The sequence below is a fragment of the Chroicocephalus ridibundus genome, chromosome 3, assembly GCF_963924245.1.
Source record: "Chroicocephalus ridibundus chromosome 3, bChrRid1.1, whole genome shotgun sequence".
Taxonomy (NCBI): Eukaryota; Metazoa; Chordata; class Aves; order Charadriiformes; family Laridae; genus Chroicocephalus; species Chroicocephalus ridibundus.
Window position 1 is genome coordinate 16,327,662 of NC_086286.1, and position 12,829 is coordinate 16,340,490.

The 12,829-nt window shown below is 46.0% G+C and overlaps 1 long non-coding RNA gene across 1 annotated transcript; it reads left to right on the top strand.

The window, feature by feature from the left end:
• Positions 1-355: 355 nt before the first annotated feature.
• Positions 356-10,825, top strand: LOC134513787 (uncharacterized). The gene is made up of 4 exons (XR_010070509.1): positions 356-434; positions 7,221-7,350; positions 8,903-9,015; positions 10,033-10,825. It is a non-coding gene; the product is annotated as an uncharacterized LOC134513787 (long non-coding RNA).
• The last annotated feature ends 2,004 nt before the right edge of the window (positions 10,826-12,829 follow it).

A 12,829-nucleotide genomic window follows, 5' to 3' on the forward strand; every position in this document is an offset into this window, starting at 1 on the left:
CTTCCATTCCATTGCTATGCTATGTCTCTTTCCATCTGATGTTATTGTAGGTATGATCTGCTTAAGTTTGCATTGCAGCTCCTCCTTTTAAAACAGAGGTGACTGTGAGACAGCAGTCCGTGCCTCTTGCACGTGGCATTTCTCTCTCAGGGGCCTGAAATACTTACAGTTTGGTACAGGCTGCTCTGTCTTCTGCTCATTTTGAAGGGGTGGCTGTGTTCCTGTTTCAGTTCCTACTGCAAAAATAAACCCTGGCACTTGTCTAAGAAATAGCCAGAATGTCTCTGCAATGGGAGGCAGGTTATGGAAGAGAAACCCAGATAAACAAGGAAGGAAAACATTTTTGTGTGTGTGTGTTTGTGTGTGAGGGGGGGATTCAACTCTTAACTAGACAAATTCACTCAGAAGCAGCAGAGGTGGGAGAAATTCTAGAGGTAAGCTTGCACCTTTTCTTTATGACTTGTGTGGGTTCAGGGAAAGTGGAAATCACCTGGGCACTGTAGAGGATCTAAGTTCTCCTGCTAAACAGAGGAAGAGACTGAATGTAAGCATTTCTGTTCCTTTTGAGAAATCTTGTTGAATGTCCTTGCTGTAGGACACTGATATCCAAGTGCAGAGCTGAGTTTCTGGCCTCTGTGTTTGGGTGAAGGCAGCTGGAAAGCATTTGTCCTTCAAAGTAGGCTCTGTTTTTGTTCTTATTATCTGAAGCATTTAACGCTATCAGAAACTTGCATTTCTTACAGAAGTAAAAATGGGAGAAGGAACAAAAAGCTAGGGCATTAATTTGTATTTCTAAGTGTCTGGCAGGAGTAGGTGGGGGAGAGAAGGGTGTTCAGACCTTATGTTGTGGCTCTGACCATGGGAGAGAGATGTGCTTGCCTGACATCAGGGTACAGTGCTCTAGGACTCAAGGATGTTTAGATTTTGGATTTTGCTTTGTCCTTTTGGAAGCATTTGATTTGACTGTTGTAAACATTTACAAGTGTTTGAAACAGTAAGTTTACTGAATTCCAACAGGCTGCATGCCATAATTGTTTCGCAGACTAACGGCAGACATTGCAATAGATGCAGTTGGTGAATTAGGGAGACAGACCCCTTTCCTACTAGGGGAATGCAAGGCAGAATGGCTAGCTCATACAAGGGTGCTTAGCCAAAAAAATGCCTGGTGACTTTCATCTGTCTGAGTATCACCACCTCCCGTCATTGCAAGTGTTTGAAGCACAACTACCTGGTGACTACAGAAGGAGGAAGTGTATGTTTATTGCTTTTCAGGGGTGGACCTTTGCTCCAGTGTGCCGTCAAGAAGGTGGGATGCTCTGAGGGAGGTGGTGAGAACTCAGGTGCATCCCATGGACAGGGTGCAGAAACAACCTCTGTGGCTATGCTGCTGGTGGTATTTGGCCAGCAGATCTTTCTCCCCTGTCCTACTTGTTTTTATTAGGTTTGGTCTGTTCTGGAAATCCATATGCAGGTATGCTTTAGTCCACACAGAGTGCAGCTGCCCATGCCCCCAACTAGAGCAATTTGCTCAGGCTTCCTTAGGGCAATCTTTTTGCTTTAGGGAATAGGGTGAAAGTAAAACCGACCTTAGCTCAGTCAGCACCCACAGATGTATGTGGGGAAATGCGTGCAAAAAAAGCCATAACTGCATGAATCTGTAATGATTGCTGCACCTTCCCTACAGAATTAGCACAGTTTAAAGATTTGGAAAGTGCCTGCTTTTGGCAATATTAGAGGGTCATTTCTAGTATCACTATACCAGCATGATGGATTAGTCATTTCAGCTCAGAAGGGATCGATGGATTATCTATTCCTTGTCTCCCTGCTGAGGAGGGATTAGCTTAGTGATGTACTCAATAAGCCTCCATTCTTGGGATGAAGTTTCTCAGTGTGATTTCATATTGTAGCTGAAAGTACGTTAGAGAGATACGATTTAGGTCAAAAAAGTAGAACACTTAAAAAGTGCCAGATTTCCAATGGATTGGGTAGCACATGGTTATCCTGTCCCTGCATACGTGCAGCCTGGGGGTGAAATCGGTGTGTGATCACAAGAATAAGCATGGCACCATCGTCACCCTTTTATAGGTATGTATTGAGCTTGTAGTTACCACCTCTGTCCCACCATTCCTAACTTTGCACTGTTTGACTTTTTAATAATTTTGTTTCTAAAGGTAATTTGGATGTGAACTTTCCAATGTGCATTTAACTGGCAAAAGTAAAAGGAGCTCAGATTAAGTATTTGTAATTGCTGGCATCTTCAGGACTGGGATTTGAACTGGGAACCTCATTTGATGCAGTAACCTTTACAACTTAAGCTCCAAGGCTGACTGATACTTAACCAGCAGCTGGAGGAAGCTTTCCATCAAAGAAGGCTGAGCCTTCTGAAGTCTTCTAGTGTGAAGTCAGACCTAGGCTTTGAAGGTTTTAATTTGATGTAAGGTCTCAGCAAGCGATGGGAAACTTTTTTTTTTTCAGTTTGTATGCTGGTGTTAGGTTGAGGGAAGAGGGGTGGTTTTGTTCCTGTTTTGTTTTTTTCCCCTCCTGATGCCTGGAGTTGGTGAATTTCCTGCCCCACACAGGGCTTTGGAGGAAGAGATGGGAAGATGAAAATTACTCTCTACTTCCTACCCAAGCTGCTTGACTGACTCTCTTGCCTCAGCCTCCTGAGTTGGGAAGGTTCCTGCTCCCTGTGTGTTCCATATCAAGGAGAGAAATGCCCCGTGACTCATGTGCCACATTTTTGTCTTTCTCACCCTGCTTCATTTGCTCTATCAAGCTGCAGGTAAGCTCAGGGCTTCTGGAAACTTTGGCTGCCTGTCAAAACAAACTTGAGGCATAGAAAAACAACAGCTTTTAACATTCAGTCCAGTGCAGATTTAGGACAAAAAATTCCAGTGTTTGTATGAAACCAAAAATAAACACAAAAGTTATTTCCCCCATAAAACTCAGATCAGCAGCATTGTTATTTTTATGTCAAAAGGCTGAAGGAGAAGCTGGTGGAAGCCTGACACAGGGAGGGAGGGGAAGGCAAAGGCAGAGAAGGGTGCTCTGGCAGAGGTTTTGCAGATAGTTGCTGGCAGTGTTGATGCTTAGATATCGTCTCCAGGTGCCCTGGGGAAGATGATACTCATTACTGGCTCCTTTACCCATCTCCTCCTTTTCTACTCCTCTCCCTGTTCTCTGCAGCCCTGTTGTGGTTTGTTCCTCCTTCTGCAGCCTGTGCTCTTGCCTCTTGTCGTCTCCCCACACTGCCATTCGTTCCTCTCTCTCCTTCCTGCCCTGCTCCTTGCAGCCCCGCGGAGTTTTCAGCAGGTGACCTTGTTCTTCCCAGCATAGCATCGGAGGCTGTGGTTCTCTGGTGCTGGGCTCAGCTCTTCGCTGCAGGCTCCTCCTCACCCCTGCGCTGTTGACAGCAATGCTGGTGGCGTGGCCGTATGGTGAACCGGTGCAGGGAGACAGAAAGTCTGTTGCTGGTCTGATTCACTGGGCTGTCACGCAAACAGCGCACGCAGCCTTGCTAGCAGACTGCTGGGGGTGATGCGAAGAGCAGCCAAGGCTTCTAGCACTGGCACTATCTCTGAAATTAGGTTTTTATCCCTGGTTCTTCTCTGCTGCCAGGGAGGCATGAAGAACACAAGACACAAGTGAAGTGAGTGTACTGTTCTCAGTTCCTGCTCTGGTGGCACAGATGCTCAAGAGAGACAGGTATGGAGAAGGCTCTGCTCACCTCTTCTGCAAGGGGCTGGTGCCCAGCATGGATGAGGAGCTGCGCTGGAACACTAACACATCCCTCTGCAGACATGCAAGCAGCAGGCAAAAGGCATGCACTGGTGTGACAATGCTACCCAATTTCAAGGCCCAGCTCCAAAGTATTGTGTCACAAAACTTTTTTAACAAAGTAATTGGAAGCTTTGTTTTGAAAGGGCAAAACTATATACATCCCCAGAGCCTTGTTTTTAGAAATGCCTAACCATTTCTAGATGAACTATTTTAGAACACAATAACCTATCCTGAAGCGGACCTCCAGCATGGAAAACCTCAGCCCAACTGTTTAATGCTTGGTAAGTGAGATTATAACCAGCTGAAAGCAGAGCTGTGTATTAGAAAGTGCCAAACAGCCTTAATTTAGGAGTCACTTTTTGCACAGACACTTCAGTTTGCCGGAAAAGAAAGGAGAGCCCAGCTGCCAAAAAGTGCATCAGTTTGGACAGAGGGATGGAAAGCTTCACTTTTGCCTTTCATTTATTGTGCTTTGATATCTCTTTTCAGGAAGAAAACATACATCTGGTTTTTCTTGTCTTGTATGGGTAGTTGTATAAAATGTAGCACAGGCGCATGTTTTTGTCCATCTTTTAACACTATAAAATTAGGTGTTTACAGTATTGTCTTAGAAATGGCTTAGTTCAGTGACCTTTTCCAGCACTGACTAGCTGCCAAATAATCAGTGCTTGAAAGACTCTGGACGTGATTCTTCTCTCCTTTACACTGCTTTTTTTTTTTTTTTTTTTCCCTCTTGTCATCAGATGACTTCATTGGAGCTACTCATTCTCTACAGGCTTGGTGTGAGGAGAAATACATATACATATATACCTATTTCTGTGCATATACAGAACATCTATACATATCTAGAGAGAAATTATAGAATAGAAATGAAATCACAGTAACTGGTGGGTTTTGGTTTTACTTGACATTGTGCGCACATGCTGAGATCGCTAGTCTCCTGAAGGGTACTTGTAAGCACCTTTTCCCTAAATACCTCTGCAGGTGTTCTTTAGAGTTTTGTGTGACTTGCTGTTAGCTGAAAATTTGCCCATCTGTACCAGTTAGAGGACCAGAGCAAAATCTTTGTTATAAGAACACTAAACTGTTTCTTGTCTTTCGGTAGGCAGTACAAAATACAGTCCTGGTTTGAGGTCCAAGAGCTGGCAGCTCAGGTGAAATCCGTGCTCTAGCCACTCACAGCTTCGGCTTTATGCTGTAGCATGGAGTGGAAGCGGAGTCCTTTCCTACCATCAAGCTTAGTAACAGATGTGACCGGTTTTGGAATGGCTGTAGCAAATCATCAGTTTTCCATGCTGTATGCCATGTGCTGCACATGTTTATATTTGACAGGTGAGAATGATACCACCTAGCATTTTTCTTTAAGGTTTTAACCCAAAGACTTCAAGGCTTTAAAAAAAAAAAAAAAAAAAAAAGCTGAGAATGACTACTCACTTTTGCATATGGATGTTCAGAGACTTCAGATGATTCAGCCGGAGTCAACACTACAGTTCTGAGGTCTTACAGCTTGTGACTCTGAGTAAAAATCTTTGTCCATTGACATTGGACGGCTGGCCTGTGGTGGCAGGGAAGCGCTGCTTGGTGAAGGTACACTGAGGATGTGTAACCTGAGGGTAACAGTCAGTAAGGTTATACTGTCCCAAATATTAACTCAGTTGTGCCTTATGGCAGGGCTTAGACTAATACCGAATTAAAATGACTGAAAGCAATGAAATGGTGTCATTTTTCAGTCATCTTTCAGAGTGATTCCTTTTAAGTCCTCTTAGATAAGCAAGTTCGGCCATCTTCATTTCTTCCCTGCCTTCAGTCCTGTCTTTTGTCTCCATCTGCTCATCACAAGCTGAACGCTTCTCATCGTGACATCCTGCCAAACCACCATCGTCTTGAAGATATTTTGCTCACTTTTCTTCCCACCTACTCTGACCTTCACCCTTCTCCAGTCCCAGCACATACTTTCTTTTGTTGGCCTTTGCTACTCTCTGCATCCTATTCCTACTTCACCAAATCTCTCTGGTTTCTCACTAAATCAAGTGGTGTTCAGAGCTCTTACTGACTCCTGTTTTTCTAGGCTGCAGGTAGGATTGGTGTGAAACGTGCCAGAGACTCGAACAAGGGTCCTTCACAGGTGTTCTATCTCTGTGTTGAAACTGAGCCTGGACGTCCTTAAGATTAATGTAGGATCATTTCCATTGCTTCCTCAACAAATGCAGTATGTCTGACTAGGCTGCTGCCTCCATGCTTTGAGTGTATCTGATCACCCTCCCCAGCTTACCTTTAATAAAATTCCAAGCTGACCTGACTGCATCTGGTGGGGGTGTGATGGAGGTGACTAATTTACAGGAGGGGAAGCAAGCAGCGACAGGGACCCCTGCATAGAGATACCATTATTTACTTCCCTTAGCCTAAGAAAAAATAGAAAAAGAGAATAGTGCAGCTGGGCACCGCAGTATGTGGTGCCAGATGGTGGATTGCTTTGCATAGTCCTTCAAGACTCTATAAAGGGGTATTTTGTGCGTCTCTGATATTCGATGTGTCCAGATCCCAGAGAGAAATGCCAGCCACTGTCAAGTTTCTACTACATGTGTTGCTTCGTTCGCCTGTCCAGGTGGGATAAATCCAACTTCTCTGCGAAGCACCAGTGTTCCACGCATCAGCTCTATTTTAAAGCTTTCTGTTAAGAAAAAGCTGTTGCAATCCCTTCCAACGTCACCTCTGAGCTGACCCTTACGGGGTGGTCTAAATGCAGCTCAGTGCCAGCTTACCTCCTGGGGGCATCTGCATCCTGCTCCCCCTTCATTAGCTTTACAGTGAGATGTGCTCATTGTAATAATCAATGTTTGTGGTCGAAAAGCCTTAATGGTTGGGTATGTACCACATGCCTACGTTATCAGCCCCATATTTTAATGAAGAGCTATTTTCTGACAGCACAAGGGACTCTGTGGAAGTTTCGAGACCTAGAAACATTGAGGAGTGAAAGCTGAAGCAAAATTTGTCAGCCTGCAAATTATTGATTAACTGGGAGCAAAAGAGGAGCGGGCTGGACTTTCACTGAATCACTGCAGCCTCGAGATCTGGTCCTGCCAGCTTTCCTTGCCAGGTCTCCTCTGCCTAACTTTTAGCTGAGGGGACTGGGTACCTTGCCCTTACTGGGAAGAACCCAGTAACGTTACTGGGGGATGAGTGTTTGTGACTGACTTGAAGGGATATTTAATATCTGTCTATAATCTTTGGCGTAAAATACATCTGTGTCACTTCAAGTTCTCAGGCCAGGTCTCAAGTTCTTATTTGTTTCCTTCTGAAATAAAACTCAGGTCAGGTTGTTCCCAAAGCTGTGCTTCAGCACTGTTTATTGCACCATCAAGCCTTGGGACAGACGTTGTCAGTCTCATGTTGGTTGAAGAAGTATTTATAGGAAATCTAAAGCAACTTTATCTCCCCAGAGTTCTGCACCGAGGATGTCAGAGTTGGAGCTTTCCAGGCAACTGCCACCTTAAAATAGACCAGGAGAATTCCTATTGTTCGGGTGACATAATGAGGCTGAGATGCAAACGCAGAGGGAAGCAGTAGCTGGTATGTTTTGACGGATTCTTTTTCTTCCCAATGTCTTTTTATTTCTCTCTCTCTTTTTTTTTTAATAATACATTTTATGGGGAAGAATAAGGGAAGATCCCCGCCAGCTTCTGGCTGGTGAAGTTGGGATGCACAGCCTGCAGAGTGGGTGAACGTGACTTAACGCCTACATCTGACAGGAACCGATTTAGGCATTTTCTCCATCTCTGCAGAGGGCTGCACTGCAGTATTAAACATTGGTGCCTGATTAATACACGCTACACCCCCTTCCTCAAAGGACGAGAGGAGGAACACGCAGAAGTTAATAGCTGGTGGCCAGTGCATTCACTGTAGCTTTATAAGCACTGAATTGAAAGTCCTTGCCCCAAAATGTGTGGGTAGGTTCTGGTATAAAACCAAGTCCCCTTTGCAGACCATGAACACTGCACTGTGGGGAGGGGGAGCTGCTATAAGCATCACCCCGACTAGAGATTCTGCGGAGGACCACAGGAACACACCTCAGTCAAGCTTCCTTGAACCCAGCATGTCGTCATAGACTGTTTGAGTGAATCAGCGTTTAGCAGCATCGAGCTAAATTTTGTTGTTGAAAATCCTGCTTTCATCAAATTGAGTAAGAAGGAGGGCAGCTGGTGCAGCCCTGGAAATGAAGAGGCCTCGGGTCTACTCCCGGTTCTGCCACGACCCCTTTCCTTCAAGGTCACTTCACTTTTTTTGTCCTTCAAGTTGCCCCTATCCTGTGTGAAACAAGAGGGCTATGAAAGACCCAGAAGTTGCCCGTCCAAAGTATTATTTTGTCAACTAAAGAAGCCATGGCAACATAAAGCTACAACACAGTTTCTATCACAAGACTAACTTGAGTCAGTTACTGCCTTTGAAACATCTGTGGTGTGGGCTAAAAGTAGACTTTTCTACCAAAATTGAAGTACACTGAAGGAGTCACAAAAAATATCGTGAAATAGGAGGAGGAAAGAGGGAATATCAAATAAGAGGAGGGGAATAAAAGAGTGCAGCAACAGTTACAAAATGCCTCAACAGCTTCCCTGCTTTTGTTGTTGTTTTTCTTTTTCCAGCCAGACCGATGAGTTTACTGGATTCGCTGAATTGTGATATAACGAAGGAATTATCTGCAGCTGGGAGTTTATACCAATGCAAATACATGTCCTGGAGGGGGGAAAATTTGCTTCTCTGTGAGAGAGACTTGCGGCATCTGAAATAGCTGAGATATAGTGGGTGTCGTGCAGGAATACCGTTAACGTTTGGGGGGAACATTTTGGATGTGACTTTGTGATGTGAGTAGCAAAACAGGCCGGTTTGGGGCCTGCCTGTATGAAGGCAGCATGGCCTTGGATACGCTACGCTTGCTTGGATCTGTAAACTGCACAAAGGATTCCTGTTAAAGAAACACGTTTCCACAATGCTTTTCACTTGATTATCTCAGAGTGCTTTAGTAGGCTTAGAATATGCTGGGGAACAATAAACACAGAAGCTGTGCTGTAAATCTTGCAGCATGGATTTCTGTGGAAGTCATCTTTTCTTACTCCCTTTTATCCAGGCATCAAAAGGAAAAGAACAACAAGAGGGAGACAAAGGCTGAGGCTCGCGCCCAACATTTTTCTCTATCATTTTTGCCAAAGAAAAGAAGAAAGGAAACAAACACTATTGCATGTAAATAATACCTTTTTCCCCTCGTCTAATTTAGACACACTTTCATTGGTTCACTGTAATTAGGCAGAAAGTACTGAAATGATTTATATGTCAGACCTAATAGACAATTTGTAATTGTACCATTCTTTTAACGGATACTTTGACGCCTGAAAGCTTTGAATCAAAACCTTTATTTCAAATGCAAGCATACTTCAGCAAATTTCAGAAGTAATTGCCGGTTTCATGGTTTGTACCTGATATTATGTCGAGCTAAAGCCAGGATTTGAAAGCTTGGAAAATATGGCTCCAGATTTTTTTAGTCAAAGGCCATCTGAGATAATGAGCAAGAAGAAAGGAAGAGTGTTAATGTTTTATGGGTCAGGTGTGCAGGAGTGTGTGATATACTTGGTGCTTTTAAGATATGCCAGAAAGTTTAATTCCAAGGCCAGGAAGGCAACATAGCAAGCAGAGGAATTTGGATGATAAAAGAAAGTATCGGCACAAATTGATGACTGCTGTAGTTAGGGTGTGCGTTAGGGGGAGTTTAAAGCCCCCTTAAAGAGAAATAAAGGCTCTGCAGGGTTGTTAGGAGATCCTTGTCTGAGGAATGGACCAACAAGCAACGTACACTGTATAAGGGGGGCAGGTTTACGTGCAGCCTTGAAGGAGGGTGGGGAATCATTGTGGCTCCTGTACGTACGTGCCTGTGCCGGGCTCGCTGGGCTCGTCCCAGCTGGCAGCCGCACTTAGTAGCTGCTGCTGTTTCGGTGCTCGACATGGGGAATTGAGGGCTGGGTTTGCAGGGATGCGGCGAGCATCTTCTGCTCTCACAGAAGCAAGTGAGAGGTACGGGTATCTGCCTGCTCTGAAAATCAGGCTTTGCTGTTCTCAGTTTGTAAATACTCACCTTGCTGGTTTGGGGGCCTTGCCCTGGTATGGGAGTGTTTGTAGGTGTTCATGTAAAAAGAGTATTTTCTTTTTCTTTTCATAATGTTTCATACTAAAATATTTCCCCCCCCCCGCCCTCCCCTTCCCCAGACTGTAGTCTCCTGTCTCCATAAGGACTGTACCTGGCCTTGGCTGGTGGATCACCTCCCCATTCACCCCTGGGACAGTAGCCTGTGATGAAACTCCACTGGCACAGAGCTGATGAAGACTGTGTGTGGGACCCTGAATGAGAAGGTGTGTAAAAGCCCGCCGCCAAGGTAAAGCAAACCTTTTCAAATCCGTTTCTTGGCAGGCGAAATAGGAACAGTCACCGAGCGTGGCTGGTAGGTGCTGTGCTGGCTGCACCACGTAATGCTCTGGCCCCCGGGGTGACTCTCCTGTGGGACTGAGTTTGCTCGCAGTGGGAAGTCAGGAATTTTGTTAGAAGGTATTTATGCAAGCCGATATGTGGGTATCGGCGATGTGATGCAGCAGCTGAGTCTCACGGTGTGAAGGCTGCATCACCCATCGTCTCGATGAAACAAGCCTGGGGTAAAAGGACCGCTGCCCGCACCATCATAGCTGATAGCAGCGCCCGGTCCCCATGTAATGGGCAGTCTCCCTGCATGTAATGAACAACTGTGGAAGTAGAAATGCCAGGGTGTAAGTAGGCCTCTTGGTTGAACCTTCCCCCTGTCTCCTGAACAGCAATCACAGTGTGTGTAGTGGTAAGCTAGTTCCTGCGCTGAAGAAACCAGAATCCAGACTGGTTGTATGAGACAGTGGCCTTGTGCCTGTAACAGATGTGTAAAACTTACACCCCGTTATCTGTCTTTTACATAGCAGCTCTGAGAGAGTATAAACTCTCTATCCACTCTGCAAGCACGGCGTTCGCATCAGCAGAGCCTGCTTCCCTGCTGCTCAGTCTTCTCTCCTGTAGCTATCGTAAATAAACGGCTGCTCTTCTGACCTGACCCACATTTGTACTCCACTCATTCCGCAACGGGATGTAGGAGCCAGCAGCTTGCGCTGTGTTGGAACAATGTTGTCTACATCCTAAAACAGCCAAGAGAAGACGCTCTGTAGCGGGGCTGTTGGTGTTGGAGACGGGGCTTGTACCCACTGTTTTTGAGTACCTGTGATGCTTTGGAAATTGGGCATTTCACTGATTTACGTGCACATTAAATGAGAAAGCTCATTTAATCCTATGTTGAGGGAGCGGCAGCACTGCAGGGAAAGGCCAAGAAGGCCTGAGCTGGATCCTGTAACCTGGAAAGACAACGAAGGATGACACTCAACCAGACCTAGTTTGCTGAGGTAACTGCTCGTCTTTTTCTTGATTGTTATTTCCGCTTAGCAAATACTGCCCTTACAGAAGTCAGGGTTGGTTTACCACAATTTGTGCCATTTATGTTGGCCAGAGAAACACAGCTTCTATGAGAAGACATACAATTTATTGTTAGTCTGCTTAAAAGCTTTAACAGTCTAATCGAAGAGTCGTCGTCAATCCACTTACAAGGATGCTAACAATGGTAAATGATGATATTAAGAATATTGGAGAGAAAGAGGATAAAAGAAAAAAACACAACCCCTTAACATAACAGTTCAAAACTAACACACACAGAGAGCGTTTTAGCTGCTGCAGTTTTCCCCAGGTTATGCCCACCACCCCGCTGCCCAGGCACTGGATTCAGATGTGCTGGCAGTCCCCCGGGAGAAGGTGGGAGGGCTGCAGGTATCATAGACCCAACAAGTCCTTTGCCCCCAGCAGTGCGATGCCAATGGTCCATCTGCCTCTCCAGGTTGGTGCTGGGGGGGGTTCTGCATCCTCCTCTGTGAAAGTCCACCTGTGGCTGTTTCCACCCTGTTGTCTAAGGCTCTCCCCACCGAGGTCCTTGGTCCCCAGAGCTGCATGCATCTGCACTGACCCTCCAGGCAGAGCTGTGCACACCTTGCAGACCTGCTCCTCGCCCTCCTTGCTGCCCGAGAGTGGTGTTTCCCGGCCCCCAAGGTCACCTCCCTCTGTTGAAGCAGCGGTTGCCCGTGGGGGAGTAGTTTATGGCGCCGGGGCTGCCGGTATCACCCTGTGCTGGAGGTTTCAAGGCCTCGCTGCCCTCCTCTGCCTGCACCCACACGCTGGGTTTTTCCTCCTGGATCAAGGACTGAACGCTGCTCCTGCTGTGCCAGAGAAATATGTCCCGGCCATGCTGTTGGAGGCTTTTCGGCACCTCTTGGACCAGGCGAAGCAAAGCCTGAGCGCAGATGGGTGAGGGTCCCGTGTCATTAGGTGGTTGCTGTTAGAGCTACAGAGCTCGAGGGAAGCTCCCCACGTGGCAAGTCCCAGCCAAAGCACGGTTCACAAACCTCTATATTAGGTTTTGCAGCATTAGTACACAGCCCATGACCTGTTCCTGGCAGTGGCAAGACTGTATTTCCTGAGCTGTAGGCATACAGACCCCCCTCCTGATAGTCCAGGGATGCGAGCTGTCACACACGAGTCCAGCAAGGACGTTGCAAACCCTCCTGTGGCTCAAGGCTCCTCGCCAGGACCGAGCAATTGATCTTCTCGGAGGCGTTTGCTCTTTCCTATCTGGTCTTGCCTCATGTGGGTCTGGGGGTGGCCTGTAGTTCTTGGCTTTGGTGCATAACCACTACTTGGTTTACTTAATATTTGATTTTATAGCCAGGATAATTTGCACAATTAACCAATCTCTTACCATACCCAGGATTACACTTCTAGACTGTACAGCCAAATTAAAAATTTCAGTAGCTGATGGGAGTCCCACTGAGGAGGGATTTACACCAAGAACGATGGTTGGCATCCTTTCTTGTGGTTGTAGTAAGAACAACTTGCTCACTCCCGTCATGTACGGCAAACCTTGCTTTGGGGGCTTGTTTTACTGCTTGT